Source organism: Myodes glareolus, unplaced genomic scaffold (assembly GCF_982192425.1).
Source record: "Myodes glareolus unplaced genomic scaffold, mMyoGla1.1 HAP1_SCAFFOLD_49, whole genome shotgun sequence".
Classification (NCBI taxonomy): domain Eukaryota; kingdom Metazoa; phylum Chordata; class Mammalia; order Rodentia; family Cricetidae; genus Myodes; species Myodes glareolus.
The window spans coordinates 1491837-1507500 of record NW_028263221.1 but is presented as its reverse complement, the minus strand read 5'-3'; the positions used below and the strand labels follow the sequence as shown (position 1 = coordinate 1507500).

Genomic DNA, 15664 nt, shown 5'->3' with positions numbered 1-15664 from the left:
ATGGAAAGAAACATGTCCCTCCCTGCTGGACACAGAGAGAGAGAGACCTCCTCCTGCTTTGGGTGGGTGACCCCCCCCCCGAGAGGTTGTAAGAACAGGATCTGAGAATGAATTTGTAGAATGGCTGCAGACAGCATTTTATGGAGAAGAGATTCCACATTTTGTGCTGTAGTTGTGAGGTAAAGAGGGGCCTGTGGACTGCGGTGGGGTGGGGTGTGGCTTCTCAGGTCCTGTCAGGGCAGGGAGGGGCTGAAGAGTGGGCGATAGAGATAGACTCCAATCATATGTTAATGTCAGGGCCTGAAGTTCCTCAAAAGGGGTTGAATGGAGACCCTTGCTTATCTAAAAAATGTCTGACCTTGGGGAAAGGACTTTTGGAAAGCAGGCATAAGGGGGGGGCGGGGGGGGGGACTCGGGAAAGCTCCCTCTCCCTCTCGAAAGGGACTTTCGACATATCTTCATGATATCTTCTTACTTTCATGATACACTTTCACGATATCTTCTTACTCTTTTCCCAAGGATACCCTACCATTCTGATCATTCTGTACTGACTAACTTCCAATGTAAGTCAATGAAGAAATAAAGTAAGGAAACAAATAAAGAAAAAGTTCACTGTTGTTGATTGATTTTTGATTTCATAATGAAACTTTCTCTCTCTCTCTCTCTCTCTCTCTCTCTCTCTCTCTCTCTCTCACACACACACACACACACACACACACACACATAAACACTTGAGTGAAATTTTAAATTAATTTGTATATTAAATACAGGCCTCTTTATTCCCAGTATTCAGGAGGCAGAGTTTGAGGCTGCCAGCCTGGTCTACAAGAACAAGTTCCAGGACATGTTCCAGATTCAGAGAGACCCTGTCAAAAAAAAAAAAACCACAAAACAATAAATAGAATAAAAACGATAAATAGACACTATTTCCTACAACTTTATTCAGGGGACAGAGTGCACTCTGAAACTCATGTTTTCCAGGCAGGGCTATGTACCTAAAGGCTATGTCAGGCTGGAGAGATAGTTTAGCGGTTCAGCAATGACTGCACTGTCTGCTCTTCCAGAGGACCCAGGTTCTATTCACATGGCAGCTCATAGCTGTCTGGAATCCTAGTTCCAAGGGGGGGGGGAGAGAGAGAGAGAGATGCTTCATGTCGATATACGAACAAACTGAGAAACAAGGAAAGACGGTGCGGGTGGCTGGTTGGTGGGCTTTCAGTTCCCTGACAGCGATAAGCACATGATGGAGGAACCGCAAAGTTGTTCCACTATGTGGGTGTGATGAGAGATTGTGAGTGCGTGTCCTGTCGGAACAAAGCGAGTCCCATAGTTCATAAAAATTACCCCAAAACTTCAGCAGAATTCATTTCGGTCTTCCTAAGTTTGCAAATGTGTGATTAACTTGTGAGACATCAAAACTCTCAGTCACAGATAACGAGGAGATAGAGTATGCCACACAACAAAAATCAGATTCCTTGATCTAGAGCCACAATGAACATGCCTTGGAAAAGGGGGACGAGGCCCACTTGAATCACAATGTCCATCGGAGCGAGAGAAGAGTGTGCAAAGGACACGAAAGGAGAGATCGTTGTGGTCCTTCCTTTCTTCCTCTGCTCGGGAAGTGACTGAAAGATGAGACTTTGTCCGAGCGGGTTCTGACTTGAGTCTCCCCCTCTGTGGGTATTAGTCGATCCTCCCTTCTTTCTAGAGTGTGTGTCTCTCAGACGTTACCCGCTTTCCAGGGCAAAGCTTTCTAAGCCTTATTCAGAGACCTCAGCCATGTGCTCTCAGAAGAAGCCTGGTCGTATAGGGGTGGGTGCCAAACTCGCTTGCTTGATGCTTCAGACTCATGTCATTTAAGCATAGGACATAAAGATTCATCATAAAGATTCACAACACACACAAAGCCATCCTCGCTTACTAACGGCCCAGGACACCCGGAGCGTTCTCAGCCAGGCTGTGTGTGGTGGTGGGGGCGTGCCTTTCATCCCAGCACTCGGGGAGGCAGAGGCAGGCAGATCTCTCTGAGTTCAAGGATGGCCTGGTTTACAGAGTGAGTTTTAGGATGGCCCAAGATACACAGAGAAACCCTTTCTTCAAAAACAAAACAAAACCACACGAAAAAAAAAGAAAAGAAAGGAAAAAGACAAAAGAAGAGGAAAAAAGAAAACAACTGCAGTCTCTTCCCACTCTCTCACCCACTGTCTCTAAATAGTTCTCAGGTTGAACCCGGAGACCAGGGTGTCATTCATAACTGGAAAGCCAGAAACCTTAGGTTGATGCCTCAACCCTGCTAATGGCTGTGATAGAAAGCATGGTAAAATCAGGCTTTGGCGGAGCACGACTCACTCTCCCTTTTTCTATTATGACTGGTACACAACAAAAAGGAGTGGGGGGGGGGGCGATAAGCAGCGCTGGTATTGAAATCTCACTGACCCCTTCGGCACTCAGCGTGAATGAAGAGCATCTCTAGCAAAAGGCTACATGCTTGTCAATTCCTGACTTTGTACAATCAACTACCGTGCATCTTTAGGGACGCAGACAAACATCCCAGAAAACCCCCAGTTCCTGAACCCTAGCCCTGGAAGGCTCAAGGCCATCACGTCCAGCAATCTCTCTAGTCCCTGCTAGTGGGGAACTAACTAACTCACTTTCTCTTCCCAGGACCACTGATTTCTCCATGGTTCCCTGTGAGATCTGGGGCCAGCTTTCTTCTTCCCTCACTCTGGCCTCCTCACGATCTCCGTTCTCTCTCCCAAGTAGACTCATCAGTCTAGACGACATGTCTAGAGGCGAGGAGTCTTACAGGTACTGAAAGAGTATGTCTTGAGGGCCGTTGGCGTTTCTAGGACACAAGTGACATCACAAGATTCTGAGAGCTCTCCGGGATACGGTAGAATTTCCAGAGAAGGGACTGCTGATGTCATGAGGCATGGGACTTTACCTCCTTGCAACTATTTCTCCCTGAACTGACTGAGTGCAAGCTGAGGTTTGCTTTCCAGGAGTCTGTCCCGTGACACAGAGGAAGCCATTCAGTATCTCCTCTTTCCAAAACCAGAAATTTCTCTCTCTCTCTGCTTCATGAAAGTCTTTTCACGACTCCCTCCACCCATGGGGAGTTAGTTGAACGCACACTTTTTTCATGAATGGACCTTCTTCTCCTGAACGGATATTCATACTCAGTCATCTGAAAAATTAGGCCAGGATGATACGGAGGATGAGGGCTGAGTCCTCTGAAGTGAACAAGCACCTAGGGAAGGCTAAACTGAAGGGAATTTGACTCTGAGTGGCAAGAGATGTATAGCTGCCCCTCAGCTTCAGAAGAGCTGCTGCAAATGCACGGAGGAGGCAGACATATCAGGCTGAGGGACCAACTGGGCTCTCTGCATCTTCCCGCAGCGTCAGAGCTGTGTGGAGGGGCCGTGTTCAGAGGGAAAGGGCATTTTCTAGAACAGCACATATTTTTCTTTTTTGATTTTCGAGACAGGGTTGCTCTGTAGCTTTTGGTGCCTGTCCTGGAACTAGCTCTTGGAGACCAGGCTGGCCTCAAACTCACAAGTGGAGTGCTGGGATTCAAGGTGTGAGCCACCACCGCCTGGCAATTTTTTTTTAAAAAAAACTCAGACAAAACTTGACCCAAAACATCCTACAGGGTTGGAGGTCATTAAGTTAGTTAGTTAGTCTAATGCTGGTGGAGACTGTGTTGGGCTGAGATAAGGTGGATGGTGAATTATTTTTGAGAGGATTCCATGCTAGCTCCTCATTAAGTCTCATTCTAAAGCGGTCAACTTTAAAATGAAATCCTTACAATGCATTCTCTATTGTTAGGAACACACAGTGCATCATTCCTTGTTTTTTGCCATCTGTAAAGGCACAGCAGTAGGACTGGAGAGATGGCTGAGAGGTCAGGAGCCCTGGCTGCTCTTCCAGAAAGAAAGAAAGAAAGAAAGAAAGAAAGAAAGAAAGAAAGAAAGAAAGAAACCTGGTGGCGCATTTTTCTGCTCTGTGGACATGCATGGAAGTAGACTGTTGTATACGCAATAGATAGATAGATAGATAGATAGATAGATAGATAGATAGATAGATAGATAGATGGATGGATGGATGGATAGATAGATAGATAGATAGATAGATAGATAGATAGATAGATAGATAGATAGCACGGCAGCTCTGATGCCCCTGTCACTCTGGGGATGCAACACTTCTGAAGTAACTTTCCCCAGTCTACTTCATTATGATGCAGTCTCATTTTTAATCAACATTTAGAACAACCGCTGTTTGGAGCAGAATTTTACAATTTTTAAAACACATTTTAAAACCTTAAAACCATGACGCTTATATTTCTGGCTTTCTTTTTTCCCTACAAGTGGTCATTTTACTTAAATGATGTAACAGGTGAAGATTCTTGTATAGATTTTAGTAGAAGAGTGTACCTGAGGTAGCTAGCTGCTAGGGAGTGAAGGAAGGAACAAGAACTCTTATCGACTGAGGCATATCAGTCTCCCTTAGGGCCCAGCAAAGGGTCTTAGGCCAGAACATACATCTGTTTCCTGAGTTAAAGCTTTAGCTGTTGTTTGTCTGAGAGTGCCAGGCTCTGCGGTGCAGCTGAGCCTTTTTCTTACTGGGCCGGGATGGTCCACACCTGCTTCCAAGAGTATTGCTTATTCCGTGTAGCCTGTGGTGGGAAAAAACAGGAGGAACTGGGATGACTTCCCTTTGGTCTTCATTGTAAACAACAGCAGCATCTAGATTCACCCTTTGGCTTTCAAAGCAAGAGGGTTTATTGGCTGTGTCTCTGGGGGTCAGAGCAGTAGGATTTCGGGTGACAGAACCAAGGAAGAAGTCATACTCGAAAGCCAAATCATACTCCGGACGTGACTCCACTGACACTAGCATGTGGCTAACTGATTTAGGAGGTTTCACTCCTCTGGAAGGTGGTAAGTAGTGCCATCCCTGGGCATGTGAGCTTGGGCCATAGAGGAAAGCTGGCTGAGCAGAACAGTAAGCGACACGCCGCCCTCTCTCTGTGGTTTCAAACCCTGCCCTGGGGATTTTGCATTGGCTTTCCTTGATCACGGATTCTCAGACAGACCTTAATCCCGAAACAGAATTGGGGGTGGGGGAGACAACCTACCTACCTACCTACTTTAACGAGGGACGTATTTGGCTCAATGCATGAGATCATCTGTTAAGGTTTCTGTTGCCCAACTTGTCTCATGCTGGGAGAGCTTCCCTCATGTACTGTTTCAAACTTGGTAGTACTAAGCAAGTCTGAACTGCATTTCCCTAAGGGATTCGCTACAGAGAATCCCAGGCACTGCCATCGTGTAGTCAGTTGACAATATAGACTATTTGTACTGAACGAGTAGGTAGGTAACTGCCACACTATTTCATTAGGTGCTGCACACACAGCAGCAACCTCTTTAAGGTCCAAGGACTACTGCAAAGTTACATCTAATGACTAAGAACGAAAGTGCTACATCACTCGCAATTCCCCTGCCTTTCTGCGTGAACGTCACAAAATACTCCCCCAGGGTGGACAGACAGACAGAATTGACCGAAACGAGGGATCTATTTACAGGATAGCCAATATCTTCAAATTTGGAGCACACACAAAGATTTCTTATCACAGACCTTCCACGAGTCATGTAACAACTTCCGGGTGTTGGAGAGGTTTTGCAAATTGTTATGACAGGTTAATTCTGTGAATTGTTTTATTTTTTATTTATGTATTCACTCATTCATTCATCCATCCATTCATCCATTTGGCTGTCTGTCTGTCTATCTATCTATCTATCTATCTATCTATCTATCTATCTATCTATCTATCTAATTAGTTATTCTGTATATATGTCTGCAGGCCAGAAGAGATCACCAGATCAAACTCAGAAGCTCTGGACATGCTCTTAACCTCTGAGCCATCTCTCCAGCCCCAGTTCCTTACTTTTTCAAGAAGTCTACTTGTTTGCTCATCTCTTTATTTCCCCTTCTGTGCGTGACATGTACAGATGGGGCCGGGAAACAAGGGGGCTAGTGTGGTGAGAGGAAGGCGCCCGCTGGTCATCCAGTGGTAAATAAGGCTGGGAATAGCTGACTATTAATTCATTAGAATACGATTAAAACTGTTCCAGTAGAAAGCAATTGCTTTCTTTTCTCTTTGCCCAGAGATCAGACTGACTGCAACTTGGAAAGAAGTCGACCCTGCTGGACAGCGACCTCCTGACTCCTGCTTTGGGTGGGTGACACAAAGAGGTTGTAAAGACAAGATCTGAGAATGAATTCATCGAATGGCTGCCAGCAGCAGCATTTTATTGAGAAGAGATTCCACATTTTATGCTGTTTAGTTACTTAGATGAAGAGAGGGAGGCCTGTGAACTGGCATGGGGTGTGGCTTCTCAGGTCAGGTCAGGGAGGGGCTGAGGAGTAAGTGTAGCCACAGTGTTGGCCTTGACAATAGCCGCCGGTCATATGTTAATGTCAGAACCTGAGAGTTCCTCAAAAGAGAATGCCTGACCTTGGGAAAAGGACTTGTGGGAAGCAGGCACTAGAAACTGTGACTTCATAGTTTACCAGAAAGCTCCCTCCTGAAAGGGAAAGTCAGTCATGATGGATATCTTTTTGCAAGGATCATTCTGGACTGACTGTCAATAAATAAATAAACTATGAACAAACAAACAATAAATAAAAAGTTCACTGTTGTTGATTGACTTTTGATTTCATAATGAAACTTTCTCTCTCTCTCTCTCTCTCTCTCACACACACACACACACACACACACACACACACACACACACAAAACAAGCTATACATTAAAAGGAAGCACAACACCTTTACTCAGGGGGCAAAGTGAACTCTGTGAACTATGAAGGTCATGTTTTCCAGGCAGGACTATGTAGAGAGACTCTCCATGTTGGGCTGCAGAGATAGTTTCCCGGTTAAACACTGACTGCTCTTCCAGAGGACCTTGGTTCAATTCCCGGTATCCACATCCACATGTCCACATGGCAGCTCACAGCTGTCTGTAATCCCAGTTCCAGGGACCTGAGAGCCATGATCAAAACACAAATGCACATAAGATAAAAATAAATATTTTTTTTTTAAATAAACAGAGAGAGAGAGAGAGAATATATAAACAAACCGAGAAACAAGGAAAGATGGTGCAGGCTGGCTGGTGGGCTTTCAGTTCCCTGACAGCAATAAGCACATGATGGAGGAACCACAAAGTTGTTACACTATGTGTGTGTGATGAGAGATTGTGAGTGTGTGTCCTGTCAGAACAAAGTGAGTCCCATAGTTGATAAAAATTACTCCCAAGTTTTCAAATGTGTGATCAACGTGTGACAGGTTGGGCTAGAGATGCTGAGAACTGGGGTTCACCCAGGGGAGCCCTCAATGCAAGAGCAGACACTCGCTCCCATGAAGAGTGAGAGATGGATTATTCCTGCACTCAAGTTTAAGGAAGGATGAAGGGCTTTCCTTAAACTCACAGATATGAAAACCACTCACAGATATGAAATCCACTCACAGAAATTGCAGTCTCAGCCGGGCTGTGGTGTGTGGTGGTGGGGGCATGCCTTTCATCCCAGCACTCAGGGAGGCAGAGGCAGACAGATCTCTGTGAGTTCAAGGAGAGCATGATTTACAGAGTGAGTTTTAGGACAGCCCAAGATACACAGAGAAACCCTTTCTTCAAAAACAAAACAAAACAACACAAAAAAGAAAAGAAAGGAAAAAGAGAAAAGAAGACGAAGCAAGAAAAAAAATTGCAATCTCGTCCCACTCTCTCATCCATTGGCTCTAAAGAGCTCTCAGACTGGACTGAAGACCAGGGTGTCATTCATAACTGGGATGCCAGAAACCTTAGGTTGATGCTTCAACCCTGCTAATAATGGCTGTGATATAAAGCATGGTAAAACAAGGCTTGGGCGGAGCACGACTCCCCTTTTCCTATTATGACTGGTACACAACAAAAAGGAGTTCGGGGGGGGGGGGCGATGTGCAGTGCTGGTATTGAAATCTCACTGATCCCTTCCACACTCAGTGTGAAGAGCATCTCCAGCAAAAGGCTACATCCTTGTCAATTCCTGACTTTGTCAAATCAACTACTGTGCATCTTTGATGTGCGTTGGCCCTTTAGGGACGCAGAGAAACATCCCAGAAAACCCCCAGTTCCTGAACCCTAGCCCTGGAAGGCTCAAGACCACCACATCCAGCAATCTCTCTAGTCCCTGCTAGTGGGGAACTAACTAACTCACTTTGTCTTCCCAGGACCACTGATTTCTCCATGGTTCCCTGTGAGATCTGGGGCCAGCTTTCTTCTTCCCTCACTCTGGCCTCCTCACGATCTCCGTTCTCTCTCCCAAGTAAACTCATCAGTCTAGACGACATGTCTAGAAGCGAGGAGTCTTACAGGCACTGAAAGAGTGTGTCTTGAGGGCCGTTGGCGTTTCTAGGACACAAGTGACATCACAAGATTCTGAGAGCTCTCCGGGATACGGTAGAGTTTCCAGAGAAGGGACTGACGATGTCATCAGGCATGGGCTTTTACCTCCTTGCAACTATTTCTCCCTGAACTGACTGAGTGCAAGCTGAGGATTGCTTTCCAGGAGTCTGTCCCGTGACACAGAGGAAGCCATTCAGTATCTCCTCTTTCCAAAACCAGAAATTTCTCTCTCTCTGCTTCATGAAAATCTTTTCACGACTCCCTCCACCCATGGGGAGTTAGTTGAACGCACACTTTTTTCATGAATGGACCTTCTTCTCCTGAACGGATATTCATACTCAGTCATCTGAAAAATTAGGCCAGGATGATACGGAGGATGAGGGCTGAGTCCTCTGAAGTGAACAAGCACCTAGGGAAGGCTAAACTGAAGGGAATTTGACTCTGAGTGGCAAGAGATGAATAGCTACCCCTCAGCCCCAGAACAGCTGTTGCAAATGCACGGAGGCAGACATATCAGGCCTAGGGACCAACTGGGCTCTCTGCATCTTCCCGCATTGGTCAGAGCTGTGTGGAGGGGCCGTGTTCAGAGGGAAAGGGCATTTTCTAGAACAGCACACATTTTTTTTTCTTTTTGATTTTCGAGACAGGGTTGCTCTGTAGCTTTTGGTGCCTGTCCTGGAACTAGCTCTTGGAGATCAGGCTGGCCTCAAACTCACAAGTGGAGTGCTGGGATTCAAGGTGTGAGCCACCACCGCCTGGCAATTTTTTTTTTAAAAAAACTCAGACAAAACTTCACCCAAAACATCCTACAGGGTTGGAGGTCATTAAGTTAGTTAGTTAGTCTAATGCTGGTGGAGACTGTGTTGGGCTGAGATAAGGTGGATGGCGAATTATTTTTGAGAGGATTCGGTGCTAGCTTCTCATTAAGTCTCATTCTAAAGCGGTCAACTTTAAAATGAAATCCTTACAATGCATTCTCTATTGTTAGGAACACACAGTGCATCATTCCTTGTTTTTGCCATCTGTAAAGGCACAGCAGTGGGACTGGAGAGATGGCTGAGAGGTCAGGAGCCCTGGCTGCTCTTCCAGAAAGGAAGAAAGAAAGAAAGAAAGAAAGAAAGAAAGAAAGAAAGAAAGAGATCTGGTGCCCTTTTCTGCTCTGTGGGCATGCATGGAAGCAGACTGTTGTATACGCAATAAATAGATAGATAGATAGATAGATAGATAGATAGATAGATAGATAGATAGATAGCACGGCAGCTCTGATGCCCCTGTCACTCTGGAGATGCAACACTTCTGAAGTAACTTTCCACAGTCTACTTCATTATGATGCAGTCTCATTTTTAATCAACATTTAGAACAACCGCTGATTGGAGCAGAATATTACATTTTTTTAAAACACATTTTATAACCTTAAAACCATGACGCTTATATTTCTGGCTTTCTTTTTCCCTACAGTGGTAATTTTACTTAAATGATGTAACAGGTGAAGATTCTTGTATAGATTTTAGTAGAAGAGTGTACCTGAGGTAGCTAGCTGCTAGGGAGTGAAGGAAGGAACAAGAACTCTTATCGACTGAGGCATATCAGTCTCCCTTAGGGCCCAGCAAAGGGTCTTAGGCCAGAACATACATCTGTTTCCTGAGTTAAAGATTTAGCTTTAAATCTTTTTTAAAGATTTTTTAGTTAAAGATCGGCGGTGCAGCTGAGCCTTTTTCTTACTGGGCCGGGATGGTCCACACACACCTGCTTCCAAGAGTATTATTGCTTATTCCGTGTAGCCTGTGGTGGGAAAAAACGGGAGGAACTGGGATGGCATCCCTTTGGTCTTCATTGTAAACAACAGCAGCATCTAGATTCACCCTCTGGCTTTCAAAGCAAGAGGGTTTATTGGCTGTGTCTCTGGGGGTCAGAGAAGCAGGATTTCAGGCGACAGAACCAAGGAAGAAGCCATACTCGAAAGCCAAATCATACTCCGGATGTGACTCCACTGACACTAGCATGTGGCTAACTGATTTAGGAGGTTTCACTCCTCTGGAAGGTGGTAAGTAGTGCCATCCCTGGCCATGTGAGCTTGGGCCATAGAGGAAAGCTGGCTGAGCAGAACAGTAAGCGACACGCCGTCCTCTCTCTGTGGTTTCAAACCCTGCCCTGGGGATTTTGCATTGGCTTTCCTTGATCAAGGATTCTCAGACAGACCTTAACCCCCGAAACAGAATTGGGGATGGGGGAAACAACCTACCTACCTACCTACCTACTTTAACGAGGGAAGTATTTGGCTCAATGCATGAGATCATCTGTTAAGGTTTCTGTTGCCCAACTTGTCTCATGCTGGGAGAGCTTCCCTCATGACCTGTTTCAAACGTGGTAGTACTGAGCAAGTCTGAACTGCATTTGCCTACAGAGAATCCCAGGCACCGCCATAGTGTAGTCAGTTGACAGTATAGACTATTTGTACTGAACGAGTAGGTAGGTAACTGCCACACTATTTCATTAGGTGCAAAGGAACACACACAGCAGCAACCTCTTTAAGGTCCAAGGACTACTGCAAAGTTACATCTAATGACTAAGAACGAAAGTGCTACATCACTCGCAATTCCCCTGCCTTTCTGCGTGAATGTCACAAAATACTCCCCCAAGGTGGACAGACAGACAGAATTGACCGAAACGAGGGATCTATTTACAGGATAGCCAATATCTTCAAATTTGGGGCACACACAAAGATTTCTTATCACAGACCTTCCACGAGTCATGTAACAACTTCCGGGTGTTGGAGAGGTTTTGCGAATTGTTATGACAGGTCAATTCTGTGAATTGTTTCATTTTTTATTTATGTATTCACTCATTCATTCATCCATCCATTCATCCATTTAGCTGTCTGTCTGTCTGTCTGTCTGTCTGTCTATCTATCTATCTATTTATCTATCTATCTATCTATCTATCTAATTAGTTATTCTGTATATATGTCTGCAGGCCAGAAGAGATCACCAGATCAAACTCAGAAGCTCTTAACCTCTGAGCCATCTCTCCAGCCCCAGTTCCTTACTTTTTCAAGAAATCTACTTGTTTGCTCATCTATTTATTTCCCCTTCTGTGCGTGACACGTACAGATGGGGCCGGGAGACAAGGGAGCTAGTGTGGTGAGAGGAAGGCGCCTGCTGGTCTTCCAGTGGTAAATAAGGCTGGGAATAGCTGACTATTAATTCATTAGAATACTATTAAAACGGTTCCAGTAGAAAGCAATTGCTTTCTTTTCTCTTTGCCCAGAGATCAGACTGACTGCAACTTGGAAAGAAGTCGACCCTGCTGGACAGAGACCTCCTGACTCCTGCTTTGGGTGGGTGACCCGAAGAGGTTGTAAGGACAAGATCTGAGAAGGAATTCATCTTATGGCTGCCAACAGCATTTTATTGAGAAGAAATTCCACATATTATGCTGTTTAGTTACTTAGATGAAGAGAGGGAGGCCTGGCATGGGGTGTGGCTTCTCAGGTCAGGTCAGGTCAGGTCAGGGAGGGGCTGAGGAGTAAGTGTAGCCACAGCATTGGCCTTGACAATAGCCGCTAGTCATATGTTAATGTCAGGACCTGAGAGTTCCTCAAAAGAGAATGCCTGACCTTGGGAAAAGGACTTGTGGGAAGCAGGCACTTGAAACTGTGGCTTCATAGTTTACCAGAAAGCTCCCTCCTGAAAGGGAAAGTCATGATGGATATCTTTTCGCAAGGATCATTCTGGACTGACTGTCAATAAATAAATAAAGTATGAACAAACAAACAATAAATAAAAAGTTCACTGTTGTTGATTGACTTTTGATTTCATAATGAAACTTTCTCTCTCTCTCTCTCTCTCTCTCTCTCACACACACACACACACACACACACACACACACACACACACACACAAAACAAACTATACATTAAAAGAAAGCACAACACCTTTACTCAGGGGGCAAAGTGAACTCTGAGAACTCTGAAGGTCATGTTTTCCAGGCAGGACTATGTAGAGAGATGCTCCATGTCGGGCTGCAGAGATAGTTTCCTGGTTAAACACTGACTGCTCTTCCAGAGGACCTGGGTTCAATTCCCAGTATCCACATCCACATGGCAGCTCACAGCTGTCTGTAATCCCAGTTCCAGGGACCTGAGAGCCATGATCAAAACACAAATGCACATAAGATAAAAATAAATATTTTTTTAAATAAACAGAGAGAGAGAGAATATATAAACAAACCGAGAAACAAGGAAAGATGGTGCAGGCTGGCTGGTGGGCTTTCAGTTCCCTGACAGCAATAAGCACATGATGGAGGAACCACAAAGTTGTTACACTATGTGTGTGTGATGAGAGATTGTGAGTGTGTGTCCTGTCAGAACAAAGTGAGTCCCATAGTTGATGAAAATTACCCCCAAGTTTGCAAATGTGTGATCAACGTGTGACAGGTTGGGCTAGAGATGCTGAAAACTGGGGTTCACCAAGGGGAGCCCTCAATACAAGAGCAGACACTCGCTCCCATGAAGAGTGAGGGATGGATTATTCCTGCACTCAAGTTTAAGGAAGGATGAAGGGCTTTCCTTAAACTCACAGATATGAAAACCACTCACAGATATGAAATCCACTCACAGAAATTGCAGTCTCAGCGGGGCTGTGGTGTGTGGTGGTGGGTGCATGCCTTTCATCCCAGCACTCCAGGGAGGCAGAGGCAGACAGATCTCTGTGAGTTCAAGGATGGCATGATTTACAGAATGAGTTTTAGGATGGCCCAAGATACACAGAGAAACCCTTTCTTCAAAAACAAAACAAAACAACACAGAAAAAGAAAAGAAAGGAAAAAGACAAAAGAAGAAGCAAGAAAAAAAATTGCAATCTCGTCCCACTCTCTCATCCATTGGCTCTAAAGAGCTCTCAGACTGAACTGGAGACCAGGGTGTCATTCATAACTGGGATGCCAGAAACCTTACGTTGATGCTTCAACCCTGCTAATAATGGCTGTGATATAAAGCGTGGTAAAATCAGGCTTTGGCGGAGCACGACTCCCCTTTTCCTATTATGACGGGTACACAACAAAAAGGAGCTGGGGGGGGGTGGTGATGTGCAGTGCCGGTATTGAAATCTCACTGATCCCTTCCACACTCAGCGTGAATGAAGAGCGTCTCCAGCAAAAGGCTACATGCTTGTCAATTCCTGACTTTGTCAAATCAACTATCATGCATCTTGGATGTGCGTTGGCCCTTTAGGGACGCAGAGAAACATCCCAGAAACTGCCCCCCCCAGTTCCTGAACCCTAGCCCTGGAAGGCTCAAGGCCATCACATCCAGCAATCTCTCTAGTCCCTGCTAGTGGGGAACTAACTCACTTTGTCTTCCCAGGACCACTGATTTCTCCACGGTTCCCTGTGAGATCTGGGGCCAGCTTTCTTCTTCCCTCACTCTGGCCTCCTCACGATCTCCATTCTCTCTCCCAAGTAGACTCATCAGTCTAGACGACATGTCTAGAAGCGAGGAGTCTTACAGGCACTGAAAGAGTGTGTCTTGAGGGCCGTTGGCGTTTCTAGGACACAAGTGACATCACAAGATTCTGAGAGCTCCCCGGGATACGGTAGAATTTCCAGAGAAGGGACTGCTGATGTCATGAGGCATGGGACTTTACCTCCTTGCAACTATTTCTCCCTGAACTGACTGAGTGCAAGCTGAGGTTTCCTTTCCAGGAGTCTGAACTGTGACACAGAGGAAGCCATTCAGTATCTCCTCTTTCCAAAACCAGAAATTTCTCTCTCTCTCTCTCTGCTTCATTAAAATCTTTTCACTACTCCCTCCACCCATGGGGAGTTGGCTGAACACACACTTTTTTCATGAATGGACCTTCTTCTCCTGAACGGATATTCATACTCAGTCATCTGAAAAATTAGGCCAGGATGATATGGAGGATGAGGGTTGAGTCCTCTGAAGTGAACAAGCACCTAGGGAAGGCTAAACTGAAGGGAATTTGACTCTGAGTGGCAAGAGATGAATAGCTACCCCTCAGCCCCAGAACAGCTGTTGCAAATGCACGGAGGTAGCCATATCAGGCTGAGGTACCTACCAGCTGGGCTCTCTGCATCTTCCCGCATTGTCAGAGCTGTGTGGAGGGGCCGTGTTCAGAGGGAAAGGGCATTTTCTAGAACAGCACACATTTTTTTTTCTTTTTGATTTTCGAGACAGGGTTGCTCTGTAGCTTTTGGTGCCTGTCCTGGAACTAGCTCTTGGAGATCAGGCTGGCCTCAAACTCACAAGTGGAGTGCTGGGATTCAAGGTGTGAGCCACCACCGCCTGGCAATTTTTTTTTTAAAAAAACTCAGACAAAACTTCACCCAAAACATCCTACAGGGTTGGAGGTCATTAAGTTAGGTAGTCTAATGCTGGTGGAGACTGTGTTGGGATGAGATAGAGGATAAGGTGAATGGTGAGTTATTTTTGAGAAGATGGCATGCTAGCTTCTCATTAAGTCTCATTCTAAAGCGGTCAACTTTAAAATGAAATCCTTACGACGCATTCTCTATTGTTAGGAACACACAAGTGCATCCATCATCCCTTGCATTCACTCTATGTAAAAGCACAGCAGCTCTGATGCCCCTGCCACTCTGGAGATGCAGCACTTCTGAATTAACTTTCTCCAGTCTACTTTCTTATGATGCAGTCTCATTTTTAATCAACCGCTGATTGGAGCAGAATATTCTAATTTTTAAAACACATTCTAAAACCTTAAAACCATGACGCTTATATTTCTGTTTTTCTTTTTTTCCCTACAGTGGAGATTTTACTTAAATGATTTAACGGGTGAAGATTCTTGTTATTTTAGTATAAGAGTGTGTCTATAAAAATTGTGGTATGTGTGTACATGTTCTGAGGAGGACAGAAGAGAGTAGCAGATCCACTGGAGCTAGAGTGACAGGAAGTTGTGATCTACCTGAGGTAGCAACAAGAACTCTTATCGACTGAGGCATGTCAGTCTCCCTTAGGGCCCAGCAAAGGGTCTTAGGCCAGAACATACATCTGTTTCCTGAGTTAAAGCTTTAGCTGTTGTTTGTCAGAGAGTGCCAGGCTCGGCGGTGCAGCTAGCTGAGCCTTTTTCTTACTGGGCCGGGATGGTCCACACACACCTGCTTCCAAGAGTATTGCTTATTCCGTGTAGCCTGTGGTGGGAAAAAAAAATGGGAGGAACTGGGATAACTTCTCTTTGGTCTTCGTCG

At 45.2% G+C, this 15664-nt stretch overlaps 1 long non-coding RNA gene across 1 annotated transcript in view; it reads left to right on the top strand.

Moving 5' to 3' along the window:
* Positions 1–617, top strand: part of LOC148117130 (uncharacterized) — a 15115-nt gene extending 14498 nt beyond the window's left edge. Inside the window, exon 2 of the long non-coding RNA XR_015737146.1 lies at positions 1–617. This exon is cut by the window's left edge and continues 65 nt beyond it. This is a non-coding gene — a long non-coding RNA (uncharacterized LOC148117130).
* Positions 618–15664: the final 15047 nt, after the last annotated feature.